The sequence below is a fragment of the Macrotis lagotis genome, chromosome 1 (assembly GCF_037893015.1).
Source record: "Macrotis lagotis isolate mMagLag1 chromosome 1, bilby.v1.9.chrom.fasta, whole genome shotgun sequence".
NCBI classification, from domain to species: Eukaryota; Metazoa; Chordata; class Mammalia; order Peramelemorphia; family Peramelidae; genus Macrotis; species Macrotis lagotis.
In genome coordinates this window covers 506,253,054-506,272,778 of record NC_133658.1, presented here as the reverse complement: position 1 = coordinate 506,272,778, position 19,725 = coordinate 506,253,054, and the positions used below count along the sequence as shown (strand labels likewise).

General features: G+C 37.7%; 1 long non-coding RNA gene across 1 annotated transcript in view; it reads right to left on the bottom strand.

Moving 5' to 3' along the window:
- Nucleotides 1-379: 379 nt before the first annotated feature.
- LOC141506880 (uncharacterized) overlaps nt 380-19,725 on the bottom strand; it is a 41,894-nt gene continuing 22,548 nt past the window's right edge. Inside the window, exons 2-3 of the long non-coding RNA XR_012473998.1 lie at nt 13,744-13,952; nt 380-12,693 (exon numbers count right to left, since the gene is read on the bottom strand). This is a non-coding gene — a long non-coding RNA (uncharacterized LOC141506880). The remainder of the gene's footprint in view (nt 12,694-13,743; nt 13,953-19,725) is intronic.

Sequence of the window (19,725 nt, the reverse complement as noted above, 5' to 3'; positions counted from 1 at the left end):
ATGCTGGACAGTCCTGTACCAGTGTCTCCCATGCTGTACATTCAATTCTAATGAGATCTTCAGGGTGTCTTGGTATCACTTCTTCTGAACCCCTTATGAGTGCTTGCCCTGTGTGAGTTCTCCATAAATGAGTTTTTTTGGCAAGCATATGTCTGGCAAGAATCAATAATGGACTGAGGTAGGTAGTAGTTATGTGAATAGAGGGAAGAGGACAAATTTGAGAAATTTGAGAGCAATTTGCTGAGTATAACACTTAGGTGACAAAGCTTAAAGACTGGGGGGGTTTAGTAGATTTTATAAGTATATATATATATTTACATATATACATATATACATATATATACATATATATATAGTAAGAAATAGAGAAGTTTGGAAAAGTGTTAGGTTTAGGGAGAAAGATAACAATCTTTTTAACAGGCTGAGTTTGAAATATTTATGGGACATGCAGGCAGAGATCTTCAATAGGTAATTATGTAGGAATTTAGCTCAGGGGAGATAATATGCAAACCACAGAAAGGTCACAAATTTAGCCCTTATTATTTCACCTCTGAAACCCTTGGCTATCTTTCAGGTTCAGCTTGACACCTCCTTCAAAAGACCTTTTTGGAGTTTTTAGTGCCCTAATACAAAAATTGTACTTATAATATTTTGCATATAACCTGTACTTGCTTATTTGTAAACAAAGCACCCTCCCTTCACTTCTGTATTATTAAGCACAAAGCCTAAACGCAATAATTGGAATACAGAAGGTAGGTACTATTTACTTTTATCTGTAAATTTCCAGTTCCTAGCACAGTATCTAGCAGCTAGTGAGTGCTTAATCTAAGTTTATTGATTGGTATACAGACACAAAGTCTCTATACATCTACAAACCTTTAAACTCGTTCCTTTCTTACTTCCAAATTATGTTGATTTATGTTTTCTGCTGTAAGATGAGAGATTTTTGTTTTTCTTCTTTTCAAGTCACTCTCATTATCAATTCATACTGATAATAGATATGGGGAGTGGTCATCCATTTTGTAGCACCTCATACTTCTTGTATTGGGCATGTGACCATCTATTTTCTCCCTTGGCTGACTCACTTGCTCTAATCTGTCCTTTGTGTTGGTGGGTCTTGGGTATAAAAAAAAAAAGGATTACCACCATGTGATTACACTAAAATTCTCTCAGGGTCCTAGTTACCTAGGTACCATGTATTCACAGCCACTTGTGATTAGTTTAGGATAGGACTCCCCTGGCTGCCAGCTTGAAGCACTTATTTCTCCTCAGAAGTCATCATCTGTCCAAGTCAATTTTAGTTCTAATTCAGCTGTCAACTAAAATGCACATATAGTTGGTTGTTTGTTGTCCTTTACTCTTGAAAAAGATCAAAATGACATTACTATATTGGGGATAAGGTACAGTGCATCCAACTATGACTAATCAGAGCAATAAGAGCTCAGAAGACTCTTCCATAGGCTGGGCACAAATAGTCCAAATAAACATTTGGAGTGAAGATATCTCTAAATTTGCACAACTCACATTTCCTTTGAGCTACTGCAATTCCTTTTTGTTTGTAGAGCACAGTTCTGCCTTTGATGTGGTATGCTATACTGAGCAGTCCTATGTCACCATGTCTTACAATGGATTCCAGAGTTCTTGAGAAAGACTTTGAGGGTGTTCTTAGATTGCTTATTTTTGACCTTCATATGAGCACTTGCCTTGTATGAGTTCTTCATGAAATAGTCTTTTAGACAAATATATACTTGGCATTTATTTAACTAGCCCATCAGATTTGCACTCTCTACAATAGAGTTGAATGCTCGTCAGTTCAGTTCAAGAAAGGAACTCAATGTTCAATATTTTATCCTGCCAGGTGATCTTCAGAATCTTCTAAGATAATTTAAATGGAAGTGATTCAGTTTCCTGGCATGTCACTGGTAGACTGTCCTGATTTCACAGGCATACAATAAAATAATGAAGTCAGCACAATGACTGTTCAATTTGGTAGACAGCCTAATACCTCTTCTCTCCCACACTTCTGTTCTGAACCTCCCAACACTGAGCTAGTTCTGACAATATGTGCATTGACCTCATACATGTATACATGTCTATGTGTACACACTTTAAAAGTATACAGTCAAGGTAAGTGAACTTATCCACAGCATTCAAAATCTTTCTGTTTGCTGTAACCTATGGTTTCATGTACAAATAGTATGGTGCTTGTTGGTAGAGAACCTCTGTTTCCTTGGTATTATCAGATCAAAATGAGTACAAGTAGCAGAGACACAATTCATACTCTGCTGCATCTCAGCCTCAGAGGCTGCATTAAGTGCACAATCATCTAAGGTAAAAAAAAATGTCACACACCAACTCTCCCTCTACTTTAATCTTGGCCTTGTAGATTTTTCAAGTTAAGTAATTTACCATTGTTGTGGTAGCTGACATTGATGCTTCTTTCATTCTTGTTGAATGTATCTGACATCATAGTTGAAAACATCATGCTAAAAAGCATGGAAGTAAGCACAAAATCTAGTTTAATTCCATTGGTGACTAGAGCGCCATCGAGAGCATCATCCATATTAAGAATCTGTGCAAATATATAATTGTGGAATTGGTATATAATACTGAGAACTTCTCTGAGCAATCAAATTTTGGCATGATCTTCCAGAAGCCCTCACAACTGACAAGATCAAAGGCCTTGGTCAGATTGATGAATATTGTATACAGCCCTCTGTTCTCCTCTTGGAATTTCTCCTAGAGTTGTTCAGCAGAACATGATATTGGCCATTCCTTGACCCTTTCTGAAGCCTCACTAACTATAAGGTAGATGACTGTCTTCCAGGTGAAGGAGCAAAGTATTATGGAGCACTCTGGTAAGAATCTTGCTAGCAATGATTAAGAAAAAGACTTTCAGGGCAGCCAGGTGCAGTGACTAGAGCACCAGCCCTGGAGTCAGGAGTACCTGAGTTCAAAAGCAGGTTCAGACATTTAATTAACCTAGCTGTATGACCTTGGGCAAGTCACTTAACCCCATTGCCTTGTGAAAAAAAAGACTTTTCATGTGATTGTCATAGGATAACTTATTTTCTTTTTCTTTATAGAGATAAACAATGGAGGCATCCTTTAACTACTGGATGGAATACTTTTCTCTTGCCATATAACCCAAAAGATTTCTATCTACTTTTGTATAAGCAGTGGACCCCCTGCCTTGTAAATCTCAGCAGGAATAGAATCAGCATCAGGTATTTTGCCACCTGAAAAGAACCGTTCTAATGACATTAAAAATATCTCCTTCATTTGGAAGTTCAGGTAGAGAGGAATTGATTTTAACCTGAGGTATCTCTTCAATGACTTCAGCATGATTGATAATGGTCTGCTAAGTACACCATGGAAATGTTCCATCTTTCCATGTACTTGTCACTAATCAATGTGGGTCCATTAGCACTGGGTAGTTGAGATGCACCATAGGTCATGACCCATATATGACCTTCAGGGCAACAGAAATTGTTTTGGACTGTTACTATCAGTGTGAAATTGAATTTCATTTGCCTTATTACTAAGCCAAGAATCTTGCATCTCTCTAAGCTTTGCTTGCACTTTACTTTTGATGGAGTTAAACATCATCTTCTTAGAAACGTACTAACTATCCAGTCAGTAACCCCCCTGTGGAGTTCTAGATTTTCATTTAATAACTTCTGAATTTCCTCATCATTTTCATCAAACCAATCTTAATATTTGTGGGTATTCTGGCCCAGATGAGTGAATGCAGTGTTGTCTCTTTTTTTTTTTTTTTTTTTTTTTAGGTTTTTTTGCAAGGCCAATGGGGTTAAGTGGCTTGCCCAAGGCCACACAGCTAGGTCATTATTGAGTGTCTGAGACCGGATTTGAACCCAGGTACTCCTGACTCCAAGGCCGGTGCTTTATCCACTACGCCACCTAGCCACTTAGCCACTGCCCCACCACCAAATCTCTTAAAGCTGCCCACTCCTTTGCTGCTACACTGTTGTCATCCATGTATTGGCTGAGCTTTTTCTCCCCATTAGCAACAAACTGTTCCTGCTTGAAGGGTTCTAATTGTTGACATTAATTCTTCTTGTAGTCATTTTGCCTTGTGGCTGCTATTTTTATTGAATGCAAAAGTTAGTTTGGATCAGATAAATCTATGATTGGTCCAGTACTCTGCTTCATATATTACCTTTATCACTCTCACATTCTACCTGCCCTTCTTATTGTGACATAGTCTATTAAATACCAATGTTTGCTGCAAAGGTGCATCTACAAAGTTTTATTTCATTTAGATAAATGGAAGACATTGTTGATGATGAGAAAATCATGAGATGCACAGTCTTCAGTTATGATTATTGCTATTGCTGTTTCTGACTCTATTGTCCTCAAGGACTCTGCCATGTGTTAGTCTATACCTATTCTAGCATTAAAATCACCCAGAATTTTGTGTGTCCTCTTTCAGGACACTGATGATCAGGGTCTCCAGGCCTTCATAAAATTCTTCTTTGATATCAATAGGGTTCATCATGGGGGGAGCATATACATTGATGATGGTGGAGTGGTACTTTCCTGCAAGTGGCAATCAAATTGTCATGAGTCTATCATTCATTCCTTTTCGGAAGCATACAAGTTTGTTGGCTAGACTAGTTTTGATTGTGAAACCTACACCAGCTTCATGGCACTCCCCATCACTATGGTCACTTGAGAAAAATGTGTTTCCAGCTCTGACTCTGGTAAGTAAACTGGTCTTCAGGTGCCGGCCTTGTTTTACTGAGGGCTGCCATTTGGACATGAGACCTATTGAGTTCTCTTGCAACAAGAGGTGTTTGTCTTTCAGGTCTACTGGATTTCTTGTTGTATATTCACGTATACATTCCCTGTATCAATGGTGTATGGCATCATCTTCATTAAAGTTTTTGTACATTATTTTGTGTTTCATTTTCAGGGTAGGATTCCTGCCTGCTAGACAGGGTTGGGTTTGGTGAAGCAGACAATTTCATTTTATTTAAAAAAAATTTTTTTTGCAAGCCAATGGTGTTAAGTGACCTGCCCAAGGCCACTTAGCTAGGTAATTATTAAGTGTCTGAGTTGAGATTTGTTTGAACTCAGGTCTTCCTGACTCCAGGGGCAGTATGCTATCCCCTACATCACCTAGCTTCTCTGAAGCAGACAATTTAAAAATCATCTTTTCTTGTCCCTTCCTAATACTAGGAGGTAAACAGTTCAGACCTTAGAAAAGACTACTCAGACACCCAGGGAACTGCAGAATCCCTTTTCTTCAGTCCACAATGCTATGGCCTGGGCTGTCCTTGTACAGGCTTGTGACTATAAGTCCAAGTTTATCAATACCTACTACTTTTTTTTTTTAGGTTTTTTCAGGGCAATGGGGTTAAGTGGCTTGCCCAAGGCCACACAGCTAGGTAATTATTGAGTGTCTGAGACCGGATTTGAACCCAGGTACTCCTGACTCCAAGGCCGGTGCTTTATCCACTATGCCACCTAGCCGCCCCAATACCTACTACTTTGTTATTTGTTCATTGACATAAGATTTTGCAATAGGTAAAGATGTCTTTTGACTCCTACATAACTGAATTTAAGTGAGGCAGATTTGTGCCAAGTTGTTGATCTCACTCTCTTTCTTCCAGATTCATTGAAGTCCAGTGGTCAAGATGGCTCTGTCTGCAGTGGATGATAATCATATCTTCAATATCTGACCAAGCTCTAAGTACATCAAAGTGCCTGCATCAGCCACCTTCATGGGCACTGAAGCACACTGTTCACATCTGCTCGTTTTGCTGGGAAAAGTCTTCACATACTTGAGCCAGACATCCCCCTTACTCACCAAGGGATTTGAGGCTCATTGATTACCTTCAGTCTGATTTAGCCCATCTGCCCAAATATTTTATCAGGATTGTAGTCACTAGACAGAGTCAAAGCTGAGAGTAGAGTGAGAAGTGGATGCCAAAGGTGGAAAGCAGCCCTGAAAAGGGCTCAGTAGGTCTCACACCAGAGGTCCTTGCCATCCCTGATATCTGTTGCAGTAAGTTAATAGAAAACAGTCAATCTATACAGATGCTCTGAAGTAAAATTGCCGAGTACCCATGTAGCTTAGCAGGAGGCAGAGAATATTGTACCTACTTTAAGTACTGGGCTCTCATTGATCAATCTCTAAATTACACTACCTTTTACCATTACATGGACTTTACTCCATATGCTTTATGATGTAGAAATATTGATCTCCTTATTCCTACCGACAACACTCCTCCCATATTTGTGTCTTTGTACTGGTTTTCTCCACCTCTAAAATTCCTTAGTTTCCTTCAAGACTCAATTAGAATCCCACAAAAGACCTTTTGGTGAGATTTCCCCCAACCCCCAGTTAATAGTGACATCTACTCTAATATTTCTTTTTATCTATTTTTGTATTTATCTTTTGTTTTACCAGTTATTTACATGTTGTCTTATCCATTTGAATGCAAGCTTCTTGAGGCCAGGGGCCATTTTTTGTCTTTGTATCTTCAATGCTTAGCATACTTGTTAACTTGACCTGATATGGTAGAAGAAGGGAGAATTTGGAGTGTTTAAAATTTTACTCTTGGAAAGGATCATGAAGCATTAGATATGCAAATAGGGGGTGAACTGGGGACCATAACAATTTTTCTTGTGTGGAGAAATCAAAGTTTTCTAGACTTCCCATTGATTTTACATATGAAATTCATCCAGAACATGGGTGCAACATCAAAGATAGATGAAAATCATAAAACCTCCACAGTACTTAGGAAACTGCCACTTCTTTACAGACTTGATGTTGAATCTGTCCCTTAATGCTTCCCTGGTGCCTGGTTATTTTGTCAAAAGATGCTTTGATTTTGTTGACACGGCTTCCCAGTTCTCATAATTTCTTAATCACTAAGACATTCACAATGAAGCGGCTCACTTATGTAGATGATCATTCATATCAACCAAGCAAAAGTTTGACTAAAGAGTCTTTCTCTCTCTCTCTCTCTCTCTCTTGCTCTCTCTCTCTCTCTCTCACTCTCACTCTTGCTCTCTTCTCTCATTTCTGTTTACACTCTCCTCCTAGCTTTCTTCAGAATGTGTCACTTGTGATTCTGGCAGCTTCTTATTTGGAATTCCACTGAGGATGAGGAAAGAATCTCTTCCCTTTCCTGCAGTGGCAATGGCAGTTTCACAGACATGACAGCAAGCCCAAGGGCTTGCCTAGAAAAGCCTGAAAAAATCTTGTGAAGTACACTGAGTGGGAGGCTCCTCTTGGCTCAGTTGTCCCCTCTCTCTGCTCTGTTCCTCACCCCATGGAGGGACCAAGGGACCAACATGAAAACTGTGGACACTTGTTATTGTCTTTGTGTCTATGGCACTTGTCAAAGTAAAAAAGAAAACAAAACATTTGACTGTTTTTGTGGAACTAGAACACATGGGCTCCATCTTTCTAGCTAGATATTTGTTATTGCTAGCAAATCAGCAGGAGAACATTTGGTGTATTTTATACATATATCTGGTTCTAGAAACTTCTCTGGGGTTCTGGGGAGGCTCAGACATTGTCTTTTCACATGGCTTCTTTGGTGCTTGTCATTAGAGTCCTACCAAATTCACATACACATTCTTAATTGACTCCTACACTGACCTTCTAAAGACTCCCAGACATCCATTTAGCACAATTCTTAGATAATTTCAAAATTTAAAAGTATTTTTTATGGCCTAGACTTACCACAACTAGTAGACCTAGAGACTGCATTCACTTCAATAGCAAAGTTACACAAATGAAACAAAGATATAAACTTCTCAGACAGTACTTTTTAAAGGACTCTTCAAACCCCAAACAACTTGTTGTTCAGCTGTGTACAACTCTGTAACCCCATTTGGGGTTTTTTTGGGCAAAGATATTGTAGTAATTTGTCATTTCTTCTTCAACTCATTTTACTAATGAGGAAACTGAAATAAATAGAGTTCAGTGACTTGCCCAGGGTCATACAACTAATAAGTCTGAGGCCAGATTTGAACTCAGGAAAATAAATCTTCCTGCCTCCTGCCCTGGCATTCTATCCACTGTACCACCTAGCTACAAAAAAAAGCAAAAATTTAAACTAAGAGAAAGCAGTTAACAAAAGAAAAAAATAAGGAAAGGAAGGCTGTTCCAATAGGGGCAAGCAAACTGGGATGAAAATTCTTCTCCAAGATCTCTTCAGCCCACAGAACAACCTAATCTTCATTTCTCCAGAAAATTTGTTGTCAGTGTAGGGGAGCAGGTAAAGAGCTTACTGGAACTGGTTTCTCAGGTTTTGGTTAAGTTCACAAAGTATAACTACTATGAGAGATGAACTTACACATATAAAGTGAATAAGTTCTCAGCTTCCACTTGTGGTGCTCCTGTATATTGATTCTGGTCCTGGGAAATATAATCCTAGTGCTCTCTGGTATTGCTAACTTAAGTTGGTTGGCTACATTCCTCTTAGGGTTTTAGGGATACCTCTGAGGGGGATTGGGGTATCACTTCTTTAATGTTAATGACCTTAGAATACCAGTTGTGTTTTCTTCCATTGTTAGCTGTCAGTAACAGACCAGAGTCCTAGTTACATATCACTTAACATTAATTCCTTTTGTTGTTGTTGGTGGTGGTTTCTTTTGCAGGGCAATGGGGTTAAGTGGCTTGCCTAAGGTCACACAACTAGGTAACTATTAAGTGTCTGAGGTCATATTTGAACTCAGGTACTCCTGATTCCAGGGCTGGTGCTCTATCCACCTAGAGATGCCACCTCAGCCACCTAGCTGCCCCATATCAATTCCTTTTGACCAAAGGATATTTATTTCAAAGGTATAGCAAGTACCACTCTTGTTAGAGGCTTGATCTTAGTATATTTTGTAAATAGCATTGATTTCATCAAATTCATGTTTAAATATTGTATCACTGAGAATGAGTACCCATCTCAGTCACCACCAGACTGGGTCCAAAAGGTCAGTTTTTATTCCTCTGGATTGTAAAATATAGAATGGAATCCTTTCCCCTGAATTTCAGAGCTTGGTGGCTCCCAATTTGACTCCCTCTCTAGAAGGTAATGTTTACTCTCTTGACATTTTGAAGCCTAGAGGGTCAGTCTTCAGTCCTTTCACTTAAAACGAAAGAACAAAATATTGAGGCAAAGAATAAAGTTGAATATATTGGAGAGGGGGGACGCAAGTACTCAGTTCTTTTTTCAATTGTTTTTAAAATTTGTTGCAAGACAATGGGGTGTTCAGGTTTTTTACCTTGTATTCTGCTGGGAGATGACTTGCCCAAGGTCATTAGCTAAGTAAGTGTTAAATATCTGAGACTGGATTTGAACTCAGGTCCTCCTGACTCCAGGGCTGGTGCTCTATTCATTTTGCTACCTAGCTGCCCCAACTTCAGTTCTTGAAACACCTATTATTCACTGAAAGTCAGTGGTGGGGGCTGCTAGGGTGGTGTAGTGGATAAAGCACCCAGCCTTGGAGTCAGGAGGACCTGGGTTCAAATCCGGTCTCAGACACTTAATAATTTACCTAGCTGTGTGGCCTTGGGCAAGCCACTTAACCCCATTTGCCTTGCAAAAACCTAAAAAAAAAGTCAATGGTGAAAGCGTCAAACCAAGAATTGATATCCATTGAAATAGAACAGATAAAGAGAATGACAAAGGTTTTGTTCTCCTAGTATCTTTTGAAGGAACTCTAGCTCTTCCTATACAACCATTTACCATATGATTATCAGACCAGAACTTGCTGCAGAATGTTTGCACATGCTCTCAAGTTTCTCCAACTTCCAATATATTTTATCACAACTCTCCAAAAAGAAGGTTTTCTATTCTCTTTCATAGGTGGGGAAAGCATCAGAGATCCTCTGAGCATGTCTCAGTGCTCCTTTACAATTATAAATAATATATGGTTTCCCTTACTACACTAAGTTCTGGTTGTTTGGGATCAAATGTTGTCCCCTTCTTGTGGAAATCAAGAAGGGGCATTTTCCTCTTTTCCACTACCACCTACTATTATCTCTGAAAGGGAAATTATATTTCTGTTTCTTAAAGGCCAAAAACAGTTTCCTCTCCTAACTAATGGCTGCCATCTTTAACTGTATAAATAAGGGTAAATAATTATCAACTTATCTTTTGTGTTTTTTCCTCCAATTAAAATGTGAGCTCCTTGAAAATGGTCAATTAATTAACATTTACTGCCTATACTGTACACATAAAACAAGAACTGTCTTCTAGTTGTATCTCTAATACTTAGAATAATGTTTGAAATATAGTAAAATTTTTAGTTAATACTTTACTTTTTCTTATATCCAAAAAAGGAAATAGTATTTGATTTGATAGGATAATATTTTAAATAACGAAAAGATGAACTTTTTTGCTGGTAGTGCAGAAGAAGTGTATATTCTCTGTTTTCCAGCCCACAGTCTCCCTCAATTCAAGGTAAGGTTGTTGGGTAATAAAACACAATGTCTTCTTCAATGAAAATGCTTTTTTTCAGTCAGTGTCTTATGCAGATAGATTTTGTGCAGCTAGTTTTGCAATAGGTAGTTTTGATGAATTGTTTTAAAGGACTATTTACTTCTTTCTATTTGTTTATATATTAATGCAATAATTTAAATTATTGAAAAAATAATCTGGATGGTTTCTCTAACTCAAGTATCTACCCAATCTAGTCCATCTTCTGTTCAGCCGTCAAAGTGATCTTCCTAAAGTGCAGATCTTATCATATTACCTGCTCCCTAAATAAACTCCAATGGCTCCCTATTACAACTAAAATAAAGCACAAAATGATGTGTTTCTAGGTGTGTGTGTGTGTGTGTATGCAGATGACATTTAAATTTCCTTTTCTTTCTTCTCATCATTTGTAGAATTTTTTTTTTTTTAGTTTTTGCAAGGCAATGGGGTTAAGTGGTTTGCCCAAGGCCACACAGCTAGGTAATTATTAAGTGTCTGAGGTCGGATTTGAACTCAAGTACTCCTGACTCCAAGGCCAGTGTTCTATCCACTGCGCCACCTAGCCTCCCCAGAATTTGTTTTTTTAATCCTTGGAATTGTTCCATTTAATCACTATGTGACTGGGGGTTTAGGGATTGGGCACTCAAGTTCTAGGCACTTTTCAAATTTTTTTTTTTACATCATGTGTTCAGGTTTTTTACCTTGTATTCTGCTGGGAGATGTAAAATCCTAAAGGTTTCTCTATTGTATTGTGTTTTCAAGATCAATATGTTTTGCTTGTATAAAGATTATATTTTCTTTTAATATTATTGTTTTTTTGCTTCTCTTCTTCCAGATTATCCTTCACTTCTGTAATTGAATTCTTAATCAGTTCTCTCTTTGGTTCTTTGGTGAAGTTTTCTAGTACAGGTTCAAGTTTTTCTCTGCTATTAATTATTTCTACCATATAGGACATACATACTAATTTCATAATTTTTATTCTCTATTAAACCATTCAGGCATATCCTTCTGTGGTTCCATGCTCTTTGGCGAATAAGGCAGTGCAATGGATATAATGCTAGCTTTCTTCATCTGGAATGATTTGCTTTTCCCTTCTCCAGCTAATTTCACAGATGAAAACTGAGGCAAAGAGGGTTAAGTGACTTTCTTAGGGTCACACAGCTAGTTAATGTCTGTGGCTGGATCTCAATTCAGGCAGAAGGGTCTTTTTGATTCCCAGCCTATCATATCCATTATGCCACCTTTGACACACCATTAGTATCTGTGCAAACTCGTAAAAATCCTGAGGGACAGATGAAAGCAGTTTTTCTCCTTTTTTTTTTTTTTTTTTTGCTGTCAAAAGGACCTGAATATGTTCACCATAAAAGTGCAAAATTGAGAACCACTGGCTGCTTAGAATATATCTTGGTATCTTGAAATCTTGACACAATATATTGGTCTAGGATAGTTCTTTTGTTAAAATATTTGGTCATGTAGATATAGTCCATTCTTGTGGAAGTCATTCTCTGTGGATTGATGATACATAGATCCTGATGAATTGCTTGATGATATTATTGTCCATAAGTTCTTTAAGATGATTTCTGAATACTTTTATCAGAGATTAAAAAATTTTCCATCTAGTTCCCTTAAAAGTTAGGAATTGGTAATATGATTTTTCTATATCACATTCAAGCTGTGAGAGCATGCCTTTCCTCTTACTGAGTTTCTATCTCAAGTATTTCTTTGATTTTTATGGTATCAGAAAGTCACAAAATTTAATGTTCTCTGAACTTACATCTGAATATGGAAAACTAGCACCCTTACAACAGCCACTGCCATCACCTGCCTTTTGGCCTTTGTGCAGGCTCCCTGGTGGTAAAGAATGTAAGTATTGTGCCTCAGCTTGTTGTCTGCAATATCCTGCCTGGACTAGCAGGAATTGGTACTGATCAGTGCTGATTCCAGTATTATTGGTAGACATGGACATACCAGAGATGATATCCTTCTTCCTGTTGGCATCAATAACTTACTAGAGAAACTTCAGGCTCAGTCAAATATATTCCAGAAAAGGATAATCCCTGTCACACAGATTTATAAGTCAAAGCTGTTTCAAAAGTCATGAAAGTACTTTCCTTCTTATCTTTCATAAAATAATTGGAAAATAATAGTCATTTATGACTTGTTATCCAAGACAGCAGTGCAGTCCACATTCTCAATTTTCACCCTTACTTCTGCATAGAATCTCATTCCAGATTGAACAGACCTATAAAGAATGCAAAAGAAGGGTCCTTTTTACTCTCAGGCAGACAGACAACAAGGATGCACTTATAAGTCAGACACTTTTCTAAATTTATCATTCCTGGAATCAAAGTACCCCCCTTTTCTGGCCCTCTCCTTATTTCCTGAAGCTTGGTATTTGGAACTCAGTCTTTCCCACACATGCTCAGGATTCTTCTGCCAGGTACAGGCACCATCACATGCCCTTTCAGGTTACAGGTGCAGAACATATAGTTCTGCTTTCCCTCAGAATTGAGGTTTATGCATGGAGTCATCCCAGACTCCATTTCCTTGGTTCATCATTTTTCCAAGGAGAATAGTTTTTGTCTGCTTTTCCATCTCTCACCAGATCTTCTGAAGAAGGTCTTCTTAGTTGGACGTGTTCCCTGTTGGATTCCCTTTGGTGTTTCCAGCACTGTTAGCTGTCTGTTGTTTTGTTACTAGGGCTGGAAAACCCCATATAACTTCATGTGGAGGTCATAGTTCAATTTAATGGAGTCAAATCTTTACCAAATTTAAAGTATGGTTTTTGACATGTGCTTAATGTAATTCCCTTATACATATTTCTGATGAGTTCTGATAAACTTACAGTAAAAAACAATTTCAGACAGAGAGGGCAGAGAAAGGGTATGTCTGAACCATCTCAAGACTAAAGGAGGGTACTATTACTCTGTCTTCTCATCAAAAAAATGTTGATAGATTGGGTCAAGACACAAGAATTTATAATTTCTGACTCTCCAGAAAGCATCAAACTCAGGGATAAAACATAGCAAGAAGATAGGATAACTTTTATTCTATATCATCATATTCTCCAATTATTTTGTTCATGTGGGAATTGACAACTCATTGAAAACAGGTCATAAACAGCAAGCACTATATTTTCTATTTTGTGTTTTTCCCCATATCTCCCAGTATCCTGACTGTGACTTCTTAGTAACTTAGAAGACTGGATAAGATACACTATCTTCTGAGTATGGGCATTTTCACTGACTGCCCCTAATTTCTGGAACACTCTCCCTCCTCATCTTTGACTTACCCTGATATCTTCACTTCTCTGCTAAAATTCCATTTTCTACAAGCAGTCTTTCTCCGTCCCCCTTAATTTTCATGCCTTCTTTCTTTTTATAATTCCAATTTATCTTGAATATAATTTGTGCAGCACTGTTTGCATGTTGTCTCTCCCATTATTCCATGTGCTTCTTAAGGACAAGGATAGTCTTTTCCTTTTTATGAAAAGAATAGTGCCTGGAAAATAGTAGGTGCTAAATAAATGTTTATTTATTGACTTATTTCAAACCCAGTTCCTTTCTTCTCTTAATTACATCTCTGGATATTGGGGAATATAAAAAAATAATTACAGTATCTGACTTTTAGGAACTTAGATTGGAAAAAAAAAGATTCAAAGACCTATATGAACAAAGCTATAAGAGAATAAAAAGAAACACATGATCATATAGAATAGATCCACATTTAAGAGCAGAGAGATAAAATAAAGTAATGAAATGGGATTAAATTAGAGGAGGTTTCTTAGAGAATGGGTTTGATAATGGGTCCTCATTCCTCTACGGGGCCTCCTGAGTCTCTTGGACTTTTTCTACAATGCCCAAGAAACTTCCTCACTCTAGAAGCTCACTCTAGCCTTGAATCCTACACATTGCAAGTATCTCACCTTAAACCTTCTCCCTCTGATTGCAAAGCTGGTCCTCTCAGACCGTCATTCCTCTCCAGGCTGCACTCCTGGCTCTTGATAAAGTCTTGGGTACCTTCATCTCCACCATTTAACCCTTTCTCAGATCTCTTTTATATAAGCTCCTTGAGGATAGGTACTGTTATTTTTCCTATTTGTCTTTATATTGCCAGCATTTCGCAAATAAGCATGGAAGTCCTTAGCAAATGCTTATTGACTTGACTTGACTTGAATACATTTAAACAAGGTGATAGATATGGAGGTCCATCACAAAAGCTAGAGGATTTCTCTGCATTTTCAATATATATAAAAGCATGTTTAGAACCCAAAGGACTTGAATGATATTCTTCTTTTGGTTCAGGTACTATTCAAGACCTCATTCCTACTGTGGGAGTGTACCAGCCACTCTAGTTTCAAGTGGAGCATCAATCATAGGCAGGTAGTGAGGATGAAGCAGAGTAGTCTACTTAGTCAATATGACGTCTATCTTTTCTCTTTCCACAGAAATATACTGAGAACTCCTTTAACTAAACACATACAAATTTTTTATCATCACAGATCATTCCAGAATAAATAGGACTGTGTTAGATATACAAGTAGCTCTGATCATCCTACCACATAGTGAGAGGACATTCCAGACATAAGAGCAAAATATGATAGAGGTGGAATGGGAATATGGAAAGTTTGTGTAGGGGGTGGTAAGAAGATGGATCTGGATAAAACTAAAAAATCCTGAAAAATAGGACAAGAGTCTTTGGAAAACTTTGGGAGAAATTAGAAAAGGAAAGTACACCTAATTAAAGTCACTCAGTTAATGGAGGAGTTTGGACTTGATTAAAAATTCTAATAAGGAGTCCCTGAAGCAGGTGAATGATACTTGTGGAAGATTATTCTGTCAGACATAAGCAGAATGGCCTGGAGCAGGCAGACTATTACAGATACCTCTTTCTTTTCTTTCCCATTGACTACTGAATCCTTAGTGAGTAGCCAAATACAATATTTGGTATGATGAAGTTCTTGTCAGGGCAGGCCTTGTGAGTAGGTGGCATGCTACTGATGAAATGAGTTTTCAGAAATACTGAGAAAGTTCCCTATCCTAAAAATACTTTCTCCATTTGGCTCACTACTGTTTTAAATTCCAAAATTAGAACTTCATTCCTTTAGTTTAAGCCAAGCAGGTAAGATGCAAATACCTTTAGAAGAAATAATAAACCAACTTCTATGTTCTGAAAAGTATCAGCTGAGCCTAGGTCCTCAGAAAAACTATTAGTAATGAAGAGCAGCACTATATGAACAACAAAACTAAAGAAAAGCATTTCCATCCATGGATAGGATCCTTCATTATATAATGGCCTGATCAGGAAGACACCTTCTGTTAGGTGGTGGAACAAGGAAATTAGGCCAAGGTCAGTGTAAAAGGGATCTCAGGAGACCAAAAACCAGCTTCCAAGGATCAAGGGATGAAACCTTGGACTTCCAGTGGGTGATACTATATAGCAATGAATAGCCAGATGCAGTCAAGGTTGGGGGACCCTCCCTAAGAGATAGCTGCAAACAATATCAGTGGGTGGAGCTTGTTTCCAACAAAGTATTCTATTCTAGGATGCAGACCAGGACTGTAAGAAAGGACTGTCCCCATGCAGTTTTACATCCTGGAAATATAACAGAGGAGGCAGGATTGAACCCTAACTATACTATCCAAGATTGAGGCAATACAACAACTTTTAAAAATTCCTCATTGCTTAAAAAATTTAAAGTCATTTAAAATGTAAATACAAAGAGGAAAAAATTTCCATGTATACAACAGAAAACAGAAAATCAGTATAAAACCATGAATTTCCATTTCAGACTGTTTGTTGTTGTTTCCAAAACTACCCTGATTTTCTGAACTTTCTTCTGTTTTATTTTCTTCTGTTTACTTGTCCCCTCCATTTCTGCCTACCCAGGACAACAGCTTTGAGACAGTGGGGACAAGACATAACTAACTTTAGTATAGCATCATTCCATTCCAGACCTGGTGCTAAGCTCTCCATTCAGAAGATCTTAACTTTGGCACAAAGTTCAAAATCAGAAACTGAAGATGAAAGTGTGAGCAAACAGAAAAGAAAACCAGACAATAAATAAATACTATGAGTTAATATAAAGATAAAAATCACAGCAAAAAGAATCAACCCTGAAATAATCATAGGTAGGACCACAAGAAAAAAGAATGCACTGGTCACATGGACTCCTTGAGTGAATGTAGGGAAGAAGAAAGGTTAAATAACTGGGGAAAAAATGAAATTAAAATGTTTGGAAAGAGAATGAATAGCTTAGAGCAGAAAATGGTCAACCTTATTCAAATAATAGACATACTGAGAATAGAAGAAATATAACCCAGTGATTCAATAGGGCAAGAAGAAATATTAGAATGTTATTAAGATTGAAAAATTAGAAAAATAAGTGTGAAAATGATTATAAAAACTTCATTGTAAGACAGTGTAATAGAAATAACTGAGAACTTGGCAAGGATAGCCTCTAGTAAAAAAAAAAAAACCTGAGTTCAAAATTACCTTCAAGGACAGCTAGGTGGTACAATAGATAGAACACTGACTCTGGAGCCAGAAGGACTTGAGTTCAAATCTGAACTCAGACACTTAATAATTACCTAGCTGTGTGACCTTGGGCAAGTCACTTAACCCCATCACCTTAAATAAATAAAATTTTTTAAAATTACCTTCAGTCACTAGCCACATGACCTTGGACAAGTCACTTAACCTTTTTTGCCTCCTAAATAGAGTTTCAGGGAACTATAAAAGAGGGATATAATTAATGTTTGCCTCTCACAGTTGATATAAGAATCAAGGGAGATAATATTTGTGAAGAATTCATATTAGTATTATTATAGTTCTGGCAAAAAGGATTTGCTTCTATTCCTCCTTCCTCCCTATTGTACTCCATGGAATTCATAAACAAACAAAAGAGATATATTTTTTTAAAAATTATAAAACTTCAGAAATTTATTAGAGGCAGAGGACAAAATGAAAATAGAATCAATTGAACTTGATCATCTACTGAAAGAAATTTCAAATTAAACATATCAAATAATGTTACAGACAAAAGTCAGAGTTCCTAAGTCAAAGGAAAAAACATTTTAACTAGTCAAAAAGGAAGAGATCAAGCACCAACGAAAGAGATTTAGGACCACACAAGACTATACAGTATCAAATATAAAGGAAAGAACATCTTGGGACTGGATACACAAAAAAGGCAAAAAAAAATTAAAAATTAAAAAGACTTGCAACCAAGAATAGCAATTTGCAAAAAAAAAATCTAATTCTATAAAAGGAACAAATAGTTCTTCAATAGAATACAGAATTTTAAAAAATACATTCCTAGTGAGAAAATCAGAGCTGAGTAGAATCTTTAATCTTTGAAATATAATACAAGAGGCAGGAAGAACTTGTGTGAAGATATTTTTTACTTAAAAAGACTAAATGATGATTGAACACTTACTCTCAAATATTGGGAAAAGAGACAACTTGTACCTGCAAAAATACCACTGCTTGTTAATAGTCAAAGAATGAGTCAAGAAAGTCAAAACTCAGCTTGGGTTGAGTTTTGTGCTGTTTTGTTTGGATTTGAAAATAAAGAATAGGAATTGGAAAAGAAATGTAGGCAGGAAGGAAAAAGAACGAGGAATTTGCTATTTTTTATAATTAGAACTTCATAAAAATTAAAAAAATGAAGGTGAGGGAGGAGTCATCTCATGAATACCACTCTTTTTAAAATTGTTTTTTAAATTCAGTATTTTATTTTCCCCCAATAACATATAAAAATAGCTAAGGGATACAGTGGATAGAGCACCAGTCTTAGAGTCAGTAAGGACTGAGTTCAAATATGACCTTGGACATTTGATACTTACACACAGCTCAAGCTGTGTGACCTTGGGCAAGTCACTTAACCCCATTGTCCCACCCAGGAAAAAACGATTTTCAACATTCCTTTTTAAAATTGAGCTTCAAATTCTCTCCCTCCCTACCCATCCTCTCATTGCAAATTGCAAGGAATTTGATATAGGTTATACATATGTAGTCATGCAAAACATTTCTATTAGTCATGTTTAAAAGAAAATAGGCCAGGGCAGTTAAGTGGTGCAGTGGATAGAACATTGGCCCTGGAGTCCTCTGGACCTAAGTTCAAATCTGACCTCAGACACTTAATAATTACCTAGCTGTGTGTCCTTGGGCAAGTCACTTAACCTCATTACCAAGCAAAAACCTAAAAAAACAAAACAAACAAAAAAGAAAACAGACCAAAATCAAAATCCAAGTAAAAGAAAAGAAAAATACCCTACAATGTATATTTTCTGGAAACTGTGAGGTAAAGTTACCCTAAAAGAAATTCTCAGAGGTTGGGTCTGAGCAAAAGAAAGTTAAACTCTTTCTCTTGAGAGTGCACTAACAGACATACCAAGATGGTAAAATTCCAAGAGCCTTTGGAAAAAACAGATTTATATAGATCCTAACCTCAAGTTTCCTCCCCTCCCCCTTCAGTAACCCCATTCTCTTTCAACCCATTGGCTGGGCTTCAGGGGCTAAATATATTCAGAGAAATTTGCCCCATCAACAGATGCAAAGAAAGAATGCAATGTTTTCAAAATATGTCTCTCACCAGATTGTGGGGTGACTTGTTACCAGAAAACTTATCCTTGAGGAGAAAATAAAATATTAGAGATAGAAAAATTATGTAGTACATAATATACTTAAAAAAAAAACTTGAAGGCAAATAGGGGGGCAGAGGCAAGATGGTGGCCTGAAGGCAGGAAACTCATTCCCTGAACTCCTTCCCCCAAAGCTCCAAAAGCTGTCAAATTATGACTCTAGCCAAAATTTAGAGGGGCAGAACTCATAGAAAGACCGAGTGGTGCAATTTCCTAGTCCAAGACAACTTAGAAGTCCCGCAGGAAAGGTCTGTTCCACCAGGACTGGGGGTTGGAAAAAGCCACAGCACAGCTGGGCCCAGGGCCTGGATCCCTGGGGGTGCCTGGGTCTGTGGCAGAGGGGGCAGTTTCCAGACCTCCTGACCCAGGGATCATTGGGTACAGTGGGAAGAGGTGGTGAGAGAACTCTGCAGCACGAGTGAGTGCAGAGCGGAGCTCCAGCCTCAGAGTAGCCCTGTAGTGAGAATGTGCAGCAGCAGTCAGCAGAGCCGCCCAGCACATCCAGAGTTCTCAGTTCATAGATGGTAAAGGGGTTGGGAGAGACTGCAAAGATCTCTCTGCTCTCTCTGGGACAGGGCTCAGCTGTTTGCCTACACTCAGATCCAGGTTACAGTCTGGGCCCCCACAAC